General features: G+C 46.9%; 1 pseudogene; it reads right to left on the reverse strand.

Annotated features, from left to right (window-relative positions):
• Positions 1-9,712, reverse strand: part of LOC139543208 (integrin alpha-3-like) — a 28,233-nt pseudogene extending 18,521 nt beyond the window's left edge.
• Positions 9,713-10,062: the final 350 nt, after the last annotated feature.

A 10,062-nucleotide genomic window follows, 5' to 3' on the forward strand; every position in this document is an offset into this window, starting at 1 on the left:
ACCTATCTCCTGATTCTGCCTCCTCAACCCTCCTCTCCTCCCTTTCTGCATCCTTTGACTCTCTATGTCCCTATCCTCCAGGCCGGCTCGGTCCTCCCCTCCTGCTCCGTGGCTCGACGACTCATTGCGAGCTCACAGAACCGGGCTCCGGGCAGCCGAGCGGAAATGGAGGAAAACTCGCCTCCCTGCGGACCTGGCATCCTTTCACTCCCTCCTCTCTACATTCTCCTCTTCTGTCTCTGCTGCTAAAGCCACTTTCTACCACTCTAAATTCCAAGCATCTGCCTCTAACCCTAGGAAGCACTTTGCCAACTTCTCCTCCCTCCTGAATCCTCCCCCCCCCCCTCCTCCCTCTCTGCGGATGACTTCGTCAACCATTTTGAAAAGAAGGTCGATGACATCCGATCCTCGTTTGCTAAGTCAAACGACACCGCTGGTTCTGCTCACACTGCCCTACCCTGTGCTTTGACCTCTTTCTCCCCTCTCTCTCCAGATGAAATCTCGCGTCTTGTGACGGCCGGCCGCCCAACAACCTGCCCGCTTGACCCTATCCCCTCCTCTCTTCTCCAGACCATTTCCGGAGACCTTCTCCCTTACCTCACCTCGCTCATCAACTCATCCTTGACCGCTGGCTACGTCCCTTCCGTCTTCAAGAGAGCGAGAGTTGCACCCCTTCTGAAAAAACCTACACTCGATCCCTCCGATGTCAACAACTACAGACCAGTATCCCTTCTTTCTTTTCTCTCCAAAACTCTTGAACGTGCCGTCCTTGGCCAGCTCTCCTGCTATCTCTCTCAGAATGACCTTCTTGATCCAAATCAGTCAGGTTTCAAGACTAGTCATTCAACTGAGACTGCTCTTCTCTGTGTCACGGAGGCACTCCGCACTGCTAAAGCTAACTCTCTCTCCTCTGCTCTCATCCTTCTAGACCTATCGGCTGCCTTTGATACTGTGAACCATCAGATCCTCCTCTCCACCCTTTCCGAGTTGGGCATCTCCGGCGCGGCCCACGCTTGGATTGCGTCCTACCTGACAGGTCGCTCCTACCAGGTGGCGTGGCGAGAATCTGTCTCCGCACCACGTGCTCTCACCACTGGTGTCCCCCAGAGCTCTGTTCTAGGCCCTCTCCTATTCTCGCTATACACCAAGTCACTTGGCTCTGTCATATCCTCACATGGTCTCTCCTATCATTGCTATGCAGACAACACACAATTAATCTTCTCCTTTCCCCCTTCTGATAACCAGGTGGCGAATCGCATCTCTGCATGTCTGGCAGACATATCAGTGTGGATGACGGATCACCACCTCAAGCTGAACCTCGGCAAGACAGAGCTGCTCTTCCTCCCGGGGAAGGACTGCCCGTTCCATGATCTCGCCATCACGGTTGACAACTCCATTGTGTCCTCCTCCCAGAGTGCTAAGAACCTTGGCGTGATCCTGGACAACACCCTGTCGTTCTCAACTAACATCAAGGCGGTGACCCGTTCCTGTAGGTTCATGCTCTACAACATTCGCAGAGTACGACCCTGCCTCACACAGGAAGCGGCGCAGGTCCTAATCCAGGCACTTGTCATCTCCCGTCTGGATTACTGCAACTCGCTGTTGGCTGGGCTCCCTGCCTGTGCCATTAAACCCCTACAACTCATCCAGAACGCCGCAGCCCGTCTGGTGTTCAACCTTCCCAAGTTCTCTCACGTCACCCCGCTCCTCCGCTCTCTCCACTGGCTTCCAGTTGAAGCTCGCATCCGCTACAAGACCATGGTGCTTGCCTACGGAGCTGTGATGGGTACGGCACCTCCGTACCTTCAGGCTCTGATCAGGCCCTACACCCAAACAAGGGCACTGCGTTCATCCACCTCTGGCCTGCTCGCCTCCCTACCTCTGAGGAAGTACAGTTCCCGCTCAGCCCAGTCAAAACTGTTCGCTGCTCTGGCACCCCAATGGTGGAACAAACTCCCTCACGACGCCAGGTCAGCGGAGTCAATCACCACGTTCCGGAGACACCTGAAACCCCACCTCTTTAAGGAATACCTAGGATAGGATAAAGTAATCCTTCTAACCCCCCCCCCCCTTAAAAGAGTTAGATGTACTATTGTAAAGTGGTTGTTCCACTGGATATCATAAGGTGAATGCACCAATTTGTAAGTCGCTCTGGATAAGAGCGTCTGCTAAATGACTTAAATGTAAATGTAAATGTAAAATGAAATCAACTGCCAGATTTAAAAAATAGGGATCAAGATGATCAGGACCTGCAGGCTTTCTCTGTTATATGCATTTCAGGGCTTTATGTACCTCCTGCACTGAGAATGGCAAAAAGCTAAATGTTTGACCAGCTCTCACTGATTCATCCACACAGGGTTTTACAGAGACAAAGGACACTGAATCAAACAGCCTACAAATTGCTCATTGCAACAATTTAGCATTTCAGTTTTGTCATATGCAGCAACAGAGTCCTTCAATACACATGACGGTAATTCATTAACATGAATGTTACCAGACATACACTACCGTTCAAAAGTTTGGGGGTCACCTAGAAATATCCTTGTTTTTGAAAGAAAAGCAAATTTTTTGTCCATTAAAATAACATAAAATTGAGAAATACAGTGTAGACATTGTTAATGTTGACTATCGTATGTGGACACGGCTGATTTTTTATGGAATATCTACATAGGCGAGAAACAGACGCCTCACAAGTCCTCCACTGGCAGCTTCATTAAATAGTACCCGCAAAACACCTGTCTCGACGTCAACAGTGAAGAGGCTACTCCGGAATGCTGGCCTTCTAAGCAGAGTTGCAAAGAAAAAGCCATATCTCAGACTGTCCAATAAAAAGAAAAGATTAAGATGGGCAAAATAACACAGACACTGGACAGACAGACGAAGACTGGAAAAAAGTGTTATGGACAGACAAATCTAAGTTTGAGGTGTTCGGATCACAAAGAAGAACATTCGCGAGACGCAGAAAAAATTTAAAGATGCCGGAGGAGTGCTTGACGCCATCTATTAAGCATGGTGGAGGCAATGTGATGGTCTGATGGTGCTTTGGTTGGGGTAAAGTGGGATCTTGAAGAAGGAAGGTTATCACTCCATTTTGCAATGCCATTCCATACCCTGTGGACAGCGCTTAATTGGAGCCAATTTCCTCCTACAACAGGACAATGACCCAAAGCTCTAAACTATGCAATAACTATTTAGGGAAGAAGCAGTCAGCTGGTATTCTGTCTATAATGGAGTGGTCAACACAGTCATTGGATCTCAACCCTATTGAGCTGTTGTGAGAGCAGCTTGACCGTATGGTACTGTCACGAATCCCGCTTCCTGAGTCTGTTTTTGCCTGTGTTCTGTCCTGGAGTGTTTTTTCCGGTGTCCTGGAACGCACCCTGTCTGGTTGCCGGGCGACGTAGCTAGTTGGAGGATCTCTGAGTACCCGCACCTGTATCCCATCAGCTATCTGCACACCTGGTCATGATCATCACCCCTCCACTTCATAAGCGCTGACCTGACATCCATTCCCTGCCGGATCGTTAGCCATGAACAGTATGTTGTGCCAGCGTATCAGCCTCCAGTTTGATAGAGTTTGTTTTGTTGTTTTGTACGTCTTGCTTGCCTTGAATTTACCTCCGTTTTTTCTGTCTACAGTCATTCACCCGGAACACTCATCCCATCCCTACCTGGTCGTCGGTGACTTCAGTTACTTCCTTGGATCTGCTTACTCAATTCCATCAACTCACCTCCGCTGCCCGCTCCGCTACTTGGATTTTTCTATCACTACATTTAAACTTGTAAATAAATACTCACCTTCGTCTTACTCTCCTTGTCCTGGTCTGCTTCTGGGTTCTACTTTAGAGAACCGTGACAGGTACTTAAGAAGTGCCCATCAAGCCAATCCAACTTGTGGGAGGTGCTTCAGGAAGCATGAGGTGAAATCTCTTCAGATTACCTCAACAAATTGACAACTAGAATGCCAAAGGTCTGCAGGGCTGTAATTGCTGCAAATGGAGGATTCTTTGACGAAAGCAACAACATAATTATTATTTCAATTAAAAATCATTATTTACAACCTTGTCAACGTCTTTACTATATTTCCTATTCATTTTGCAACTAATTTCATGTATGTTTTAAAGGAAAACCAGGACATTTCTAAGTGACCTCAAACTTTTGAACGGTATTGTAGACTTAATAGCCTTCCAAGACTTTCTTGGGTCATTCAGGTTATCAGTGGTAACAGACATAAAATATTCTGACTTGGCCTTCTTGAGAAGAGAAGGACAATTGTTTCGTAACTGCCTAAAAAGAAGCCAATCAGCATCAGAACATGATTTCCTTGCTTTAGCACAGGCTAGATTACGTTCGTGAATTATACAAGACAGCTCAGAAGAAAACCATGGATTATCCCATCCTTTAACTGGAAAAAAACATAATTCAAGAATTTCCAGGCAGTTTCCACATCAGGAATAAGCTCAATCTTGCTCCAGTCAAAATAAAATCAAAACAAATCATGAAAGAAAGCCTGCTCATTAAAACCCTTCAAATTTCTCTTACGAATAAAGCGTGGGTTTGTCTTGGTAACCTTAGAATTTCTAACAGCAACATCAGCACAATGGTCACTTAAATCATTACAAAAAACACCAACCGTGGAACATTTGTCAATATCAAATCAATCAGGGTAGATTTCTCTGGACATTTGAGATTTGGGCAGGTGGGTGAGTTAATCAACTGGGTAAGATTCATAGAATTACAAAACTTTTTTTTTTAAAACATCAGACGCTGGCTTTAACCAACACCAGTTGAGATCACCAATCCAGATCATTTCACTGTAAAGACGTTTAGACATGAGGTGCATCAGAGAAGAAAATGCATCACAGAGAGCAGAGAGGGGGGTCTATAACAGCCAATCACAGTTATAGAGAGACCCTTTTAAACCTCAAGATTCAAAGCAAGAAATTCCAACTGTTTATAAATAGTTTCAGACTTTGCCACACTTACAAGGAATATAGTTTTTACATATATAGCCACACCCCCACCTTTCTTAACTCGATCAGTGTGATAAACATTGTAACTAACCATTTATACAAATATCCTTATCAAGAACAGACTTGCTGAGCCAGGTTTCAGAAAACATAATTAAATCAGCATCAGTTGATTTAGCCCAAATCTTAACCCCATCAATTTTTGACAACACATTTTAATGAAAAATACCCAAACCAGAACTAGATTTAAAATCAGAGGGGGTTTGGAGACATTGCATATCAGGGCCAGGGTTAGGTTGCATGTTACCTGATATCAACAAAAGAAGAATAACTAGGCACCCTCTGTTTAATAACATTGCACGGCTTCTCTTTTTTTAAGAGACCTATTGCAAGCGAATTCTAAAAGGGAGTTTCCAGACAATAAAAAACAGTCATTTAAAACCATTAGACTTTGGTAGTGACACAAGTTCGTACTGTTCACATCATGGCACAAATGCATCGGCACTTGGACGAGTGGACCGAGGGAAAAATTAGTGAGTTCCCGCAGACAAAATGTCTAATGGACGGGAGAGCACATTGTCACTCGGCTACCCCAACCCTGGCCAATAGCTTCGACACCCCCCGCAGCTACTTGCCCAAGCCTCCCTAGCTTCTCCTTCACCCAAATCCAGATAGCAGATGTTCTGAAAGAGCTGCAAAACCTGGACCCCTACTAATCAGCTGGGCTAGACAATCTCGACCCTCTCATTCTAAAATGAGTTGCAACCCCTATTACCAGTCTGTTCAACTCTCTTTCGTATCGTCCGAGATCCCTAAAGTTTGGAAAGCTGCCGCGGTGATAAGGGGATATGTTTTAATTATGTTTTAATAAATGATTTGAATATTACACTCTGAAACCATAACTCTGAAACCATATGATTGTATGAAATTGATTAGAATCATTAGATTATTTTAATGCTGTGTGTGGTTTTAGTCAGTAGAATAATAATATATCCTGGAGTGTAGTTCTTAGTCAGAATTAACGTTTTGGTGACAATATGTCTAGTATCTTGATAACAGACTGTCTCAGCCAGATCCGGTGCCGACCTTGGCTGGGGCACTGAGAACTTCCCAGGTCTCTCCCTATCTTGGGGGAGGGCGGGAAGAAGCTATTCTCACGGACTCCCCTAATCTCTGTCGGCTGGGGAGATACCTAATGTTTTGTGTGGAAGTATGTGTGTCGCTATAAAATGAAAGTCTTTGTACTGTGCATGCCAGAACGTTCCGTGAATAAACATTTGACTATTGTAGACTGGGCCTCTGTCTGTTTTCATTTCTATCAGTATCCTACAAATCCTGATATAGCAGACTGAGTAATTTAATTTAATTGGTTAACGAACATGAGAACATAATTCTCGTAACACGCGGTCATCCCCCTCTTCAAAGGTGGTGACACTCTAGACCCAAACTGTTATAGACCTATATCCATCCTGCCCTGCCTTTCTAAAGTCTTCGAAAGCCAAGTTAATAAACAGATCACTGACTATTTCGAATCCCACCGTACCTTCTCCGCTATGCAATCCAGTTTCCGAGCTGGTCACGGGTGCACCTCAGCCAAGCTCAAGGTACTAAACGATATCATAACCGCAATCGATAAAAGACAATACTGTGCAGCCGTATTCATCGACCTGGCCAAGGCTTTTGACTCTGTCAATCACCGTATTCTTATCGGCAGACTCAACAGCCTTGGTTTCTCAAATGACTGCCTCGCCTGGTTCACCAACTACTTCACAGACAGAGTTCAGTGTGTCAAATCGGAGGGCCTGTTGTACGGACCTCTGGCAGTCTCTATGGGGGTACCACAGGGTTCAATTCTCGGCCTGCTTTTTTCTCTGTATATATCAACAATGTCGCTGTTGCTGCGGGTGAGTCCCTGATCCACCTCTACGCAGATGACACCATTCTGTATACATCTGGCCCTTCTTTGGACACTGTGTTAACTAACCTCCAAACGAGCTTCAATGCCATACAACACTCCTTCCGTAGCCTCCAACTGCTCTTAAATGCTAGTAAAACCAAATGCATGCTCTTCCCCCGCCCGACTAGCATCACTACTCTGGACGGTTCTGACTTAGAATATGTGGACAACTACAATTACCTAGGTGTCTGGCTAAACTGTAAAACTCTCTTTCCAGACTCATATTAATCATCTCCAATCCAAAATGAAATCTAGATTCGGCTTCCTATTTCGCAACAAAGCCTCCTTCACTCACGCCGCAAAACATACCCTCGTAAAACTGACTATCCTACCAATCCTCGACTTCGGCAATGTCATTTACAAAATAGCTTCCAACACTCTACTCAGCAAACTGGATGCAATCTATCACAGTGCCATCCGTTTTATCACCAAAGCCCCATATACCACCCACCACTGCGACCTGTATGCTCTAGTCGGCTGGCCCTCGCTACATATTCGGCGCCAGACCCACTGGCTCCAGGTCATCTATAAGTCTATAATAGGTAAAGCTCCGCCTTATCTCAGCACGCGCTCCAGCAGGTATATCTCACTGGTCATCCCCAAAGCCAACACCCCCTTTGGCCGCCTTTCCTTCCAGTTCTCTGCTGCCAATGACTGGAACTAATTGAAAAAAATCGCTGAAGCTGGCTTTAAACTAACTTTAAACATCAGCTATCTGAGCAGCTAACCGATTGCTGCAGCTGTACATAGCCCATCAGTAAATAGCCCACCCAATCTACCCACCTCATCCCCATATTGTTTTTACGTCCTGCACGGTGTTGGGCTGTAAGCACAACCCCCAGCTGTGGACGTCGGGCCCTCATACCACCCTCATGGAGTCTGTTTCTGACCGTTTGAGCAGACACATGCACATTTGTGGCCTGCTGGAGGTCATTTTGCAGGGCTCTGGCAGTGCTCCTCCTTGCACAAAGGCGGAGGTAGCGGTCCTGCTGCTGGGTTGTTGCCCTCCTACGGCCTCCTCCACGTCTCCTGATGTACTGGCCTGTCTCCTGGTAGTGCCTCCATGCTCTGGACACTACGCTGACAGACACAGCAAACCTTCTTGCCACAGCTCGCATTGATGTGCCATCCTGGATGAGCTGCACTACCTGAGCCACTTGTGTGGGTTGTAGACTCCGTCTCATGCTACCACTAGAGTGAAAGCACCGCCAGCATTCAAAAGTGACCAAAACATCAGGCAGGAAGCATAGGAACTGAGAAGTGGTCTGTGGTCACCACCTGCAGAACCACTCCTTTATTGGGGGTGTCTTGCTAATTGCCTATAATTTCCACCTTTTGTCTATTCCATTTGCACAACAGCATGTGAAATTTATTGTCAATCAGTGTTGCTTCCTAAGTGGACAGTTTGATTTCACAGAAGTGTGATTGACTTGGAGTTACATTGTGTTGTTTAAGTGTTCCCTTTATTTTTTTGAGCAGTGTATTTTTTTTAAGTGCTTGAGCTCAGGGCGGTTCGACTGGCACTCCAACAGTTCCTGCCCTACTTGAAGGGGAAGGCATGTCCTGGTCAGATCAGACAACACCATGGTAGTGGTGTATATCAATCATCGGGGGGACTGAGATCATGGCACCTCCACGTAATGGCTCAGGAGCTCTTGCTGTGGGCTCAGACCCGCTTTGCATCACTGCGGGCAGCGGACATGCTATTTAGACTGGAGTATACACCCTCAGGTGGTGTTACAGCTGTGGGAAAGGTTCGGGAGAGTGCAGGTGGACCTGTTTGCATCTCAGGAGAACACTTATTGTCCCAGCTGGTTCTCAATGTCGGACCCTCCAGGACCTCTGGGTTTGGACTCCCTCGCTTACAATTGGCCGGCAACAACACCTTACGCATTCCCACCATTTCCCCTGATTACAGCTATGCTAGACAGGGTCAGTTTGAAGGGCCACCGGCTGCTCCTGATAGCCCCATACTGGCCGAGATGACCATGGTTCAGCCTCCTGTTGTCCCTCCTCTTTGGGACCCCATGGCAGCTTGCCGCTGAGACACGACCTGCTCTCTCAGGCTCGGGGGACGCTGTGGCATCCAGCTTTGGGCTTGGCCCCTGAGAGGCGTAAATGGGCTAGGACTTCAGGACAATTTGGTGAACACGTTGCAGAACGCCAGGGCTTCCTCCACCAACTTGTCATATCAAATGCGGTGGGGCATATTCTGTACTTGGTGTGAGGGTCATAATGTTGCCCACGAGTCGTGAGATGTACAAATGGTTTTACACTTTTTACAATCACTGCTTGTTGCGGGCTGTACAGCATCTACTTTGATAGTGTACTTGGCCACAATTTTGGCATGCCATGATGATGGCCCGAGGGACCCATGGGTGGCCACCCATTGCTCTCCAAGTTCATGAAGGGAGTTAGACGTATGCATCGAGCCCCTGGGGTTAGCGTCTTTGAAGCACCTATCTATGAAGGTGGCATTCCTGTTGGCTATTACCTCCACTAAGAGGGTTAGTGAACTTCATGCTCTTTCAGTGAGCGCTGATTCTGCGCTCTGGCACACAGACGACAGTGCTCTGAAATCGTAGTAGATAGCTAGAGTGAATTTACGAACTCACCCTAGGTTGAAGATGACATACCTTAAGGGACATCTGGTACGGGAGCCGTATGATCGGTGAAGATTCTCCCATTGGAAATGTACGGTCCCTTACCTGACGTCCGACTTCGTCTCGGAAAATCGCGGACGGCGTCGGGCCGAGGGCGCGGGGGAGCTCTTTCGGGAAGTCATCTCGGAAATCGTTTCGGACGTTCGGTCGCCGTTTTATAAAAATAACAAATTTTTGACTTGCACTCCGCATTCTCGAAAATTCCCACAAGGCGGAAAATAAATCATATTGCAGGCGCACGAACACGGGGCAAACGAGCGCGGCCTTTTCTCCTAAACGGAAAATATTTCAAAGACGAAACTCGGCGAGCGTAGGTTTGGAGTAAAGGGAAGTTGGCCCCGAACAAGATGGCGTCGAGGCTTCGGCGCTTTTTGAGTTATGGCCATTTTGCTTGGATCAAAGGTCAAAAACGAAAAGTAGGGTGCAATTTGACCGCTTCACGTCAAAGTACATAAGCATACGGTGTCAGGAA

Source organism: Salvelinus alpinus, chromosome 17, assembly GCF_045679555.1.
Source record: "Salvelinus alpinus chromosome 17, SLU_Salpinus.1, whole genome shotgun sequence".
Classification (NCBI taxonomy): domain Eukaryota; kingdom Metazoa; phylum Chordata; class Actinopteri; order Salmoniformes; family Salmonidae; genus Salvelinus; species Salvelinus alpinus.